General features: G+C 33.4%; 2 pseudogenes; one reads left to right on the top strand and one right to left on the bottom strand.

Annotated features, from left to right (window-relative positions):
* Window positions 1-651: 651 nt before the first annotated feature.
* On the top strand, window positions 652-1,225 carry LOC148938503 (histone H1-delta-like; annotated as a pseudogene).
* A 2,971-nt stretch (window positions 1,226-4,196) lies between these two features.
* On the bottom strand, window positions 4,197-4,545 carry LOC148938502 (histone H2B-like; annotated as a pseudogene).
* Between the last annotated feature and the right edge of the window lie 7,736 nt (window positions 4,546-12,281).

Here is a 12,281-nt window from a genome sequence, read left to right as displayed (position 1 = left end):
AAATAAAGATTTAACACACAAGCCCCAAAATTTGGTCTCGTTTCTTATTGCTTTAGCTTCTGTGTTTTTAGTTTGAGTTTTATAATTAATTTCAATACTAATTTAGAAACGAACCTTCATCGATTGGACAGGATCTTACCGCACTTGTACTGAGTGTTAAGTTTAAAAAATTCAACTGGGACGCAGAGGATGTTAATTCCTAGTACAAAGACTTTTTCTATTAGATAACACTATTTTTGACGGATATATAAAACTTTCTGATCATTTACTGAAAAAAAAGTATGGACAAAGCAATAAAAAAATATGTACGCATAGAACAATTATATGTCTATCCTCTAATATAAGTTTTATTCCTAAGAATCCCACCTCCTAATGAAAAATTAGAATAAAGTCATTCCAAAAAAATACAAGTGCTGCCGAAATTCCTTAGCTCGCGCGCAGAGAGACATGTTAACCCGGGGCCGGCGGTTTCTGAAGTACAATTCTAAAACTTTGAAAATAAGCATGCAGTCGATGCGTAATAGAGAGAATAGCTAATATTGAGATGTATGTCTTAGGACTGTATTTTTTGTGTCTAATACTAATTTATTGATTAAGTTCTTTTATACAACATCCAAGAAGGAAAAGAAATATAAAGATCAATAAAAATAAAATGATGAAAAACCTCAAGTGGATTAAAAAAGACCAGGAAGCAGCAAACCGCCCAAAATACACAGAAATGAGCAACAAATCCATTGCTGAACTGAAAGAACGCGGGCGATCTAGCCGTCAGGCCATTCTCAAATACATAATGGCCAATTTCCAGGTTGGCAATGATGCAAAAGTTGTGAATATGCACCTTAAGTAAGCTTTGAAGCGTTGCCTTGCAAATAAAATTGCTATAAATCCAAAAGGTACTGGCGTAAATGGTTCTTTCAAGCTTGCAAAGCCTGTCAAGTCCGAAAAATCCATGTCTGTAAAGCCAGCCAAGCCCACAGATAAGAAAGCCTCAGTCAAGAAAACAGCCAAACCTACTACAGTTAAAAAGTCAACTTCAGCCAAAAAGGTTTCCAATCCTATGGCTGGTAGCAATAAACTTGTAAAGGTTTCCAAGAAACCCAATGTTGCCAAAAAATCTGTATAATCAAAGAAATCGACACACAAGAAGGGGGAGTCTATAAAAAAGGCTCCCGCCAAGAAAGTGGCATCTAAAAAGCCAGTAGCCAAGAAAGCATCAAAAAAGTAATCGCCATAAATGCTTATCCTACACTAACAAACAGCCCTTTTCAGGGCTATCAAAGCAAATGCTCGACGCTCAAAACTTTCTGTTCAGAAAATTACAGGGATATTTATTTGAAACTCGTCTTTCTAATTTTTCCTTTCAACTATAATTCAGCTGCTATTTATGCCTAAAAAACGTTCGACAATCTTTACTGTTGAAATATAGCGTTATTACCGTCTAAAAACACCATCTTCAGGACTAATTGTGACGGCTGGCTCGTAATTTTCAAGCTTATTAATAAAGTGGCAACAGTAATAAGCTTACAAATACCTGGTCATAGCCGAATGGGTTTAGCAGCACCTTCAAATCGTGGGGGCTATTTTCTAAGAGAGAAAAAGCCCCAAAAGTATTTCTACCTTTGATGACTAGGCTCTGATGATGACACACTACGTTTAATACGACGGCGACTGGGTCCGGTGTGTTAAATTGGGGTACGGAAACAAAATGCCACATGGGTAAATTTCTCTCTGAGCGGTATAATGCCGTTCGTTCGATAGGGGGTGGATTTTCACCGTATTTATTAAAAGTATTGATTATGTGTTTTTAGTTTTATAAAAGAAAACTATAATATAGCATTAAATGTTAAGTATTACCCTGTTGGATATTTTTTTTCAGTTTGAAAACAATGATGATGTAACATATCAGGGTACCCTGATTTTTGATTAATGTCAAAATGGGTGTACACTTTAAGAAAAAGACAATAATCATTGACAATATACCAGATACATTGCACGCGTTTTTTTTGTGCTTCATAGTGAGTACACAGGATTTCAGAAAATATAAGATAGATGCATGTGTGTCCGAAGTCGTATTGAAATTAATTCTAAAACTCTGATTAAAAACACAGAAGTAAAGTAATTAAAAACGAGACCAAATTTTCAGACCAAAATTTCGAGACCAAAACATCAAAAAAGTAATTTCCATAAATGCTTATCCTATACTACCAAACAGCCCTCTTCAGGGCTATCAAAGCAAATGCTCGACGCTCGAAACTTTCTGTTCAGAAAGTTACAATGATATTAATTTTAAATTTGACTTTCTAATTTTTCCCTTTCACCTATAATTCAGCTGCTGTTTATGCCTAAAACTCGTTCGACAATCTTTACTTTTGTACAATATCGTTATTACAGTCTAAAAAACCGTATTTCTTTATTAGGGATTCGTAGGGTTTATAAGGGTTCAGTATTATTATTAAAGTAGCAACGGAATTAAGATTACAAAATACCTGCTCATATCTAAATGTCTTTTACCCCTAAGGCCCATTTTCGGATGCAGTCTCTCATAGAAGAATTTCATCAACAGTGTTTCCCCCTGTGGTGACTAGGCTCTGAAGATGAAACTCTAATTTTCAAATTTTCAGGCCTGAAACAACTTCTTTATACCAGATAAATCGCAATGGCTTGCTTTGGAAAATACATTATAGCTATAATTTAATTAAATATTTAGTTGTTATTTTGGTTATGTTATGTATTTAATATAATGCACTCTGGGTGGCCTCCCTTCCATAATTCTTTGTGACGACATTCTTTTTGATAGACGACATCTTCTTGGGTGTCGATTTCTTTGCTGGTAAGGCTTTTTTGGCAACAGTGGGTTTCTTGGAAATCATCAAAAAGGCTCGCGCCAAGAAAGTGGCAACAAAAAAACCAGTAGCCAAGAAAGCATCAAAAAGTAATTTCCATAAATGCTTATCCTATACTACCAAACAGCCCTTTTCAGGTCTATCACAGCAAATGCTCGACAATCGAAACTTTCTGTTCAGAAAGTTACAATGATATTAATTTTAAATTTGACTTTCTAATTTTCCCTTTCAACTATAATTCAGCTGCTGCTTATACCTAAAACACGTTCGATAATGTTTACTTTTGAACTATAGCGTTATTACCGTCTAAAAACACCATCTTCAGGACTAATTGTGACGGCTGGCTCGTAAGGGTTAAAGCCTACTAATAAAGTGGTAACAATAATAAGCTTACAAATACCTGGTCATAGCCGAATGGGTTGAGCAGCACCTTCAAATCGTGGGGGCTATTTTGTAAGAGAGAAAAAGCCCCCAAAGTGTTTCTACCTTTGATGACTAGGCTCTGATGATGAAACTCTAATATTCAAATGAATAGTTCACTGTCCGTGTGTTTGAATTATATTGCAAAAACCGCTGTCCCATGGTTAAAATGTCGCTGTTCGCGAGCTAATGGATGTCTTTAGGTAGGTTGTGGGATGTGAACGTATTTATTCATATTTTTGAGGTTTGGGTTTGTTTTTTATCTATTAAACCTGTACTTCAGACTATGCAATTTATACGTCTATAGGTGGATATTTTTTTCGTATTGGAAACACAGAGAATTCGAAATACCATGGGAAGATACCATTTTATAAACGACATAGTGTGTTTTCAACGCAAGGAAAAACCTTTTTTCAAGGACTATCAATCATTTAAATTGCCTTCTTTTTTTGCATTAGTAAAATATATTTAAAAGAATGCCATAAAAATAAATATCAATTATGGTTATACTGCGAATTTATATTTAAGATTGTTATATGAATCTGATAATATAAAAATAATAAAATCCATAAAATACTAGACCAAATTTTCAGACCTGAACCAACTTCTTTAGACCGAGACGTCGCAATGGTTCGCTTTGGAAAATACATCCTAGCTAGATTTTAATTAAATTTTTAGTTGGTATTTTGGTTAGGTTATGTATTTAATATAATGCGCTCTGGGCGGCCCCCCTTCCATAATTCATTGTGCTAGTTTTCATAATTTTGTTACTAAAGTATTGTATTTTCATCATATTTTGTTTTATTTCATTAGCATTCACAAAGCTAGGAGCAATGAAAGTATTTTGAGAGCATTTAAAATAAGGTGGTAGCCCTTAGAAGGGCTATTTGGGAGGGCCTCGCTGATTGAGTGGTAATAGTCGGGGAAAATCCCTTATTTGGAGCTTGAGTATTTTGTTACAGCTTTAGTGCCTTCACTAACAGCGTGCTTGGCAAGTTCCCCGGGTAGGATTAGCCTCACAGCAGTTTGAACCTCTCTGCTAGTGATGGTGGACCTCTTGTTGTACCGAGCTAGACGAGATTCTTCCGCGGCAATTCTTTCAAAGATATCGTTGACAAAGCTATTCATGATGCTCATTGCTTTGCTTGAGAACTTTGTAAATGTAAATGGCGTAGCTTTCCTTCCTCTTTCGTTTCCTTTTCTTATCAGTTTTAGTGATGTTTTTTGACGCCTTACCAGCTTTCTTTGCTGCTTTTCCCGAAGTTTTTGGAGCCATATTGAATGTACTCTTGACACAATTCAATTATCAAGTAAATAGCGATTACAAGTTACAAACCGGTCAAGGGCAAGCTTGTGGTCGCGAACAGAATTTTTGTCAGATGACTTGAGTTCGCTGGCTGGATTTTAAATTGTTTTTACCGTAGCTTTTCAAGATCCTAAATAATTTATATTTGTTCGTGACTAGTGTCCAAGTGATATTCGTATCCTAGAAACCATGTCAGGAGGTGAAACGGGTGGAAAAGTGAAGGGAAAGGCAAAGTCCCGTTCAGGCAGGGCAGGTCTCCAATTCCCAGTGTGAATGATACTCAGCCTTCAGAGAAAGGGTAAAGCTGTGGATCAAGTGGGAGCAGGCGCTCAAAATTACAGTGAATTAGTGATGGTGTAGGGTTCTTACGAGGTACGTTTGCTTAATTGTCCTGCTGCAAGGGACAGTAAAAAAACGCGTAGAAGGCAGCTACAAATTCAGCTTGAAATTAGACATGGAGACGAACTGAACAAGCCCAAATCGGTACTTACAAAAAACCAAGGTGGCATGTTGCCCAACATTCAATCCGTCCTTCTACCAAAGAAGACTGAAAAAGCTGCATATTAGTATATATTTATAACGTTTGAAATCGGCAAAAAAAAACAAATCCAAAATGCCATTTTATTTTCTAACAATTATTTTAATGAAAATCTCGAATGTTCAAACGGTTGAATTGATAGTCTATCAAATTAAGGGCAATGTCCGAAATAAAAGGGGGCGTGGGGGGCTTTGAAAGTTATATCTGCCACCCGCGACCGAATGTAATTTATACGGTGGCTTTCATTTTACTTTCTTATTCTTTTGAACATATTTCAGAATTAGTACAAAATAATATTTAAATAGTAACAAATTGCAAGACTGGAGTTGGGTGAGATAATTGTATTAAAAACCAATAAATGATAGACCAACAAAATATAAATTTTTCTTAAGAATATATCTCAGAGGTATCTCATGGTAATATTTAAATGGCAACAACGGGGAATTAGTGTGGGGAGACGGGCTATATATATCAACAAACATACAAGCCCTACGCTTTATTTTAGTGTACTTTAGTACTAATTAATACTTTGTTATTTCACCGAAAAATAGTGAATATGAATATTAAGGTAGATTACGTTTGGAATGTAATTTCCAAAGTTTTAGAATCATAATCGATGGTAGAAACATTTTTTTTGAGAGTCGTATTGTTACAGAATAACTATATTTTTAATTAAAATAATCAACATTATTTAATTAATTATCAATGTAATTCTAATGAAAAGCTTGATTCATTACTCTAAAATTAGGCATTTTATTTCTTTTCGATTTTTTGTACCAACTATTATTCTGATACAAATCTTCTTCAGCCAACGGCCATTCCGTGTTAAAATGACAACGCCTAGTTAGATAGAGGAATTCACAACAATTCAATGACGTGACGGAATGGGTGTTGACACCCGGGTGATTGTGGCATTTTGGTGTTAGTGTGATTTTTTTTTCTCAATGTCCCATTCTTATTTTTTTACAAAATACAATTAATTAAGTATTCTAATATCACCAATATGATTATATCTTTTATATAAAAAAAATAGAGCCTTAGCCCCCACAATTTGAAGGCACTGCTCAACCCATCCGGCTATGACGAGGTATTTGTAAGCTTATTATTGTTGCCACTTTATTAATAAGCTTGAACCTTACGAGCCAGCCGTCACAATTAGTCCTGAAGATGGTGTTTTTTAGATGCCACTTTCTTGGCGGGAGCCTTTTTGATAGACGACATCTTCTTGGGTGTCGATTTCTTTGCTGGTACGGCTTTTTTGGCAACAGTGGGTTTCTTGGAAATCATCAAAAAGGCTCCCGCCAAGAAAGTGGCATCTAAAAAGCCAGTAACCAAGAAAGCATCAAAAAAGTAATTTCCATAATAAGTAGTAAGCGTCCGATTACTACAGAACCTAAACGCAAACCCTACGCCTGAGGCATAGATATGTGTGTAGGTTCTGTAGTAATTGGGTTACCAGGGTCATTTGCAAAGAGGTAACATTTCTATAGAAGCTATGGTAATTTGAAAATTCATATGGAATTTGCTTGAAGGTATATACTTTGCGCACGTCCACATACAACCTGGTTTTTTTGTGTTAATTTTAAGTATAAGTGTAATTAAAATCTGGTCCGGGTTCTTACTGACTTTAAAAATTTAATGATTATTGTCTTTACACTCTTCGTCAATTTGATTTTAGAAATTTAAAAGTTCAATGTTTTTTTTTTTTTTTTTTTTATTTTAGAATCAAACACGGTTACTCTTTTTTTTGTGGAAATTATTTTTTTTATATATTAATGTTTAATATTATATTATCCACCAGTTTTTTGAATAGTTTATATTCGAGATAACACTACAAGCATTTTTTGTAAAAAACATTTACATAGAAAAATGGATAATTCTAAGCAATTTCTGGTGAGTAAAAAAATATTCTCATTATTATATGAAAAAGAAATTGTCTTGTCATTAAGTTAAGTGTATTAATTGTTATAAAAGTTTCCTTAGTTGAGTTTCGGTTTTTTCCTTACTTATAGCTCGTTATCATGTACTGCTGGAAAATGTATTTCAGTGATATTTTAGATCTTAGTAGGCTAATGATGCTTTTAGTCTTTAGAAGAAGAAGAATCAAAACAATTTAGAATCTATGCTGCTTACGGGGATTAACTGAGTCATGTTAATTAACTTTTCCGCTTCTTAAATTTCTATTTATGTCTACATTTGATTGAAATATGATAGTTTAAAGAGAAAAAAGGCAGTTATACCAAAGAGTTTAATAATTTCTGACTAAATTGACTTTGAGTTTCACAAAATGTTCATAACCGCATGATTAGTAACAATTTTACGCTTGAGAATACAAAGAGGAGGCTCGCTGAAGGAAGTGTCAGTGACCGGATAATCTTGAATAATAAAAACAAATATGTTATTATTCTAAAAAATCTAAATTTTTAACAATGAGTATTTTATTTTGTTAATAAAGTAAAATATAAATATTTATTTAATTGAAAAAAAAAAAAATGTTTTACACTACTTTAGACGCCTAACATAAACTGAATTATTTTCCAAACCCAAAATATAACTTGATTGGTGATTAGGATTTGAATATGATGCATTTACATTATTGGAGATTAATGATGGAGCTAGCAACAGTGATATAATTACTTCTTTAGTTTACGAGATTTGCGAATTTTTTGCGAAGGGGTATTAGCGTAAAGGTATTGCGATAGTTAAGAATGTCTCACGGGTAATTAAAGAATGGGGTGCTTACATCAGATACTTAATAGATTTGACGCTTACAAATGACATTGCTAGAGTCAAATATATTTGATGTTGGTGATATTTTGACCCTCCGAGTCCCCTGGGGAAAGGGCTGCATAGTGTATCGGTATCAGACGTATTATTTTTGGGCGTATTGCTATCGCAGGTATCTATACAGATTTTTAGTAGCTCATATAAAAGATATTACTCATATCTACGTTTTTCCTATAAATTCAACCATCAGCAACTTCAAAACGGCACTAAAGACGGCACTTTTGGTGCAATGTCTCAAGTGGAAAAGCTGGAGGCTAGTGGACTACCAGCACTTTTAGATTGACGTTTAATGGCTCATTCGAAAGCTAATGCTCGTATATACTTTATTTTTATCATTTCTACCATCAATTAAAAAAATACTTTTGATGTAAATTATTAAGTAGATTAAATAAAAAAAACAAGTTTTTTTTTTTAAAATAAAGCAAGGAACGACGGTAAAACTTAAACCGAACAGAAATTATTCCGTATATGAAAGGGGCTGTGCCCTCCGCAACCCCTCGCGCATTACGCTAAAGTTTTTTTATTTTTTTAAAAAAAAGAGTCGTGAGAAAGTAAAACTTTTGCGTAAAAAGCGAGATGTTGAGGAGGGGACAGCCCCTTTCATATACAGAATAGAGTTTTATGGATACTGGTAAAAGTGGTATTTTACTTTTAAAAAGTTCAATATTCGAAGCTAGCTTCAGCAGGAGCTTAGGATAGTAGTGGTGACAATTGAGATATAAGGAGCAAATGCACCCTATTTTTGAAAAAATACCTTTTTTGTGTCATTTATTCTTTTAAAAAATACAAAGTTCTATATTCAAAGCTAGCTTCAGCAGGAGCTTAGGATAGTAGAGGTGACAATTGAGATATAAGGAGCAATTGCCCACAATTTTTTATAAATTGCCTTTTTGTGTAATTGATAATTTTAAAAATACAAAGATCAATAATCTAATCTAGCATCAGCAGGAGATTAGGATAGTAGAAGTGACAATATAGATATTATAAGTAATTGCCCCCCTAAACTTGAAAAATACCTTTTTGTGGCATGTATACTTTTAAAAAATTAAATCTTAGAGTAAATCTCAATAGTTATAGTCTTTTAGTCGTGTTGACAAATGATAGCTAAGGAGCAATTGCCCCCCTTTTTTTGAAAAATAACTCTTATTGTCAGTTATACTTTTAAAAAAATAAAAAGTTAAATATTCGAAGATAGCTCAAGCTGGAGATTATTATAGTAGTGAGTAAATTTGAGATATAAGTAGAAATTTCCAACTATTTTTGAAAAAAAAATTCCATATGTCGTAATTTATAATATATAAAACAACAAGGTTAAATATTACAACATATAGACAGCAGGAGATTAGGATAGTATTGGTGAAAGTTGAGATAAAAGGAGACATTGCCCCCTATTTTTGAAAAAAATAAATATATGAGGGGGTTCGGCCCTTAGTCAATACCTCAATCTCTAGGTTAAAGTTTGTTTATTGCTTTCAAAAGAGATATTTATTCTAATTAAGCGACCTTTTTGATTCAGGGGTCATTTTTAATGGTGTGTGTTGTCTGAAATCTATGATTTGGGATGTGTGGGTTGCTATTTTTTTATTTTTCTTGGCTGGATTTCTTAGCCTTTCATAGGTGTGTATGGTATTTTATTGATAAAACATAGCAGTGACTACATCAGATGGTTTTGTATTGCAGTGAGTTGTTATTAGTAGTATTATTTTCGTGTTTTTTGCAAGCAATTCATAACATACCTAAAATTCATTGATATATTTTATTGATAAAACATAGCCGTGACTACATCAGATGGTTTTTTTTTTTTTAATGAAAATCACACCATCATATTCAGCGTATCAGAGAACCCTACTGTACTCACTCATAGGTGTTTGTTGTCTGAAACCTACAGTTTGGGGAGAGTAGTTTGATATTTCAGGCTTTTCTGAGCTAAGGTTTCCTAGTATTTCGTAGGCGTGTGTTGTCTGAAACTTATGATTTGAGGTGTGTAATTTGCTATTTCCGACTTTTCATAGCCAGATTTCTTAGGCTTTCGTAGGTGTGTGTTGTCTGAAACCTATGATTTGGAGTGGGTGGTTTGCTATTTTTGACTTTTCTGAGCTGGTTTTCTTAGCCTTTCATAGGGGTGTGTTGACTGAAGCCTATGATCTGGGATGGGTGGTTTGCTATTTTTGACTTTTCTAAGCTAGATTTCTTAGTCTTTCATAGGTGTGTATTGTCAGAAAATTATGATTTGGGATGTGTAGTTTGCTTTTAGGACTTTTCAGAGCTATGATTCTTAGTCTCTCATTAGTATTTCTTGCTTGAAACCTTTAGTTTGGGGTGAACAGTTTGCCGAGAAGTTAAATTTAGTATATTATGGTTTTATGTGCCTAAAACAATGAAATAGAATAGTTAATTATCTGTTAGTGGTTTTGAGACTTAGGTTTTTTAGATTTTCTCTCGTGCTAGACTCCTAGGGTTTATTATTTTAGAATTTAACTTTAGCGTTTTAAAGTTTTATATGCCTGAAATCGTGAATTAGAGTTTTTAATTAGCTGTTTAGGTTTTCAGAAATTGTTTTTTAGATGTTCATGGGTGTTGGGTTCCTGGAGGGTTTTATGACTCCTCCTCTCAACAAGTTCCGATGGTTTTATGACTCATCCCCCTGACCATAATTCCAATCAATCTTGAGCGAGGTTATAAAAGTTTTATAAAGTATTTTTCTACTTAACAACTACATTAATAACTTCCAAGATGATATGACAGCATGACACAGAATTTATCAGTTACTGAGAGTTCATTGACTCCCCCCCGCAATGAATTCCAAGGATTTTATGACTCCCCCCCGCAATGAATTCAGATGGTTCTAAGACTTATCTCCCTAGCCATATCTCCGTTCAATCTTGAGCTAAGCTATAATTGTTTGATGAAGTATTTCTCTACTTAACAACTACATTAATAGCCTCCAAGATGATAGGACTGTATGACACTGAATTTATCAGTTTGAAAAAATCAGTTTGCGGTGTTATATTCGAATGTGCTTTTTTTTTATTGTCTAAGGATCTCGAAGAAATTGACTGTTATCATTGGCTAGTGAACTATAATCTGTTTGAGTATGCTAAAAGCTTGTGGAGTACTACATTACGTTATATAAACAGACTGGGATTCTATGATCGATTGTTTACACCGCTTAAGAATATTGGTCAGGAACTGAGAAATGTTCAGGAGGAAGTCAGTGAAATTTGCAGCTTTTTAGGAGTTGAAGCACTCTACGCCAAGGGCAATGTACCTACAGATAAAGTTTTAATTCAAAAGTGTGACCCTAGGATTCCACTTTTCAATCTAGAAGAGTTTAAATGTCCTAAATTTGAAGGGGGTTATCACCGTCCTGAAGATGAGGTTAGGTTCTTCGCACAGTGGATACCTAAGAACATATCTGATCGTGATAAATCCATAAGACATGTTAAAAACTATTCTATAACATTGAAACAACGTTTGGGTATTCTAAATATTTAAAAATAATTAAAAATTTTCTTAAAACATTTGTTGATGGTTTTTTTTTTTTTCTAAAAAAAAAAAAAAAAAATTTTAAAAAATTTAATAAATAAATAAATTTAATATTAAACCGTCCTTTTTCTTTATAATATTTATATTTTAATAAATTAAAAAAATCTTTCCTGAAGTCACCTCTTGGATATCATTGGTTAGTGAACTATAATCTGTTTGAGTATGATAAAAGCTTGTGGAGTACTACATTACGTTATATAAACAGACTGGGATTCTATGATAGAGTGATTACACCGCTGAAGAATATTGGTCCGGAACTGAGAAATGTTCAGGATGAAGTCAGTGGAATTTGCAGCTTTTTCGGAGTTGAAGCACTCTATGCAAAGGGCAATATCAGATAAAGTTTTAATTCAAAAGTGTGACCCTAGGATTCCACTTTTAAATCTAGAAGAGTTTTAATGTCCTAAATTTGAAGGGGGTTATCATCGTCCTGAAGACGAGGTTAGTTTCTTCGCAAAGTGGATACATAAGAACATACCTGATCGTGATAAATCCATAACACATGTTTAAAACTATAATATAGCATGGAACCAGCGTTTGTTGATTTTTAATAGTTAACTCTAAGTACTATATTAAGTTAAACATTTGTTGTTGTTTTTTTTTCTTTCTCAAAAAAAAACAAAATCTTTTAATAACTTTAATTACAAAATATATTTGATATTAGAATATAAGTTTTCTTTATAATATTTATGTTTTACGAACGTAAAAAAATATTTCCTTTAGTCAGCTCTTGGATACACTATTCAGAAACTTAATTGAGGAAACTATGAAAAAAATTTTAAGTAAGTAAGTAACAAATTCTTTCTTGAAGTCACCTCTTGGATACATAATACAGAAATTT

The sequence above is a fragment of the Artemia sp. Qi Xiang Cuo genome, unplaced genomic scaffold (assembly GCF_049724085.1).
Source record: "Artemia sp. Qi Xiang Cuo unplaced genomic scaffold, ASM4972408v1 HiC_scaffold_3204, whole genome shotgun sequence".
Taxonomy (NCBI): domain Eukaryota; kingdom Metazoa; phylum Arthropoda; class Branchiopoda; order Anostraca; family Artemiidae; genus Artemia; species Artemia sp. Qi Xiang Cuo.
The sequence above is the reverse complement of the archived record's forward strand: the minus strand, read 5'-3'. Positions and strand labels throughout refer to the sequence as shown.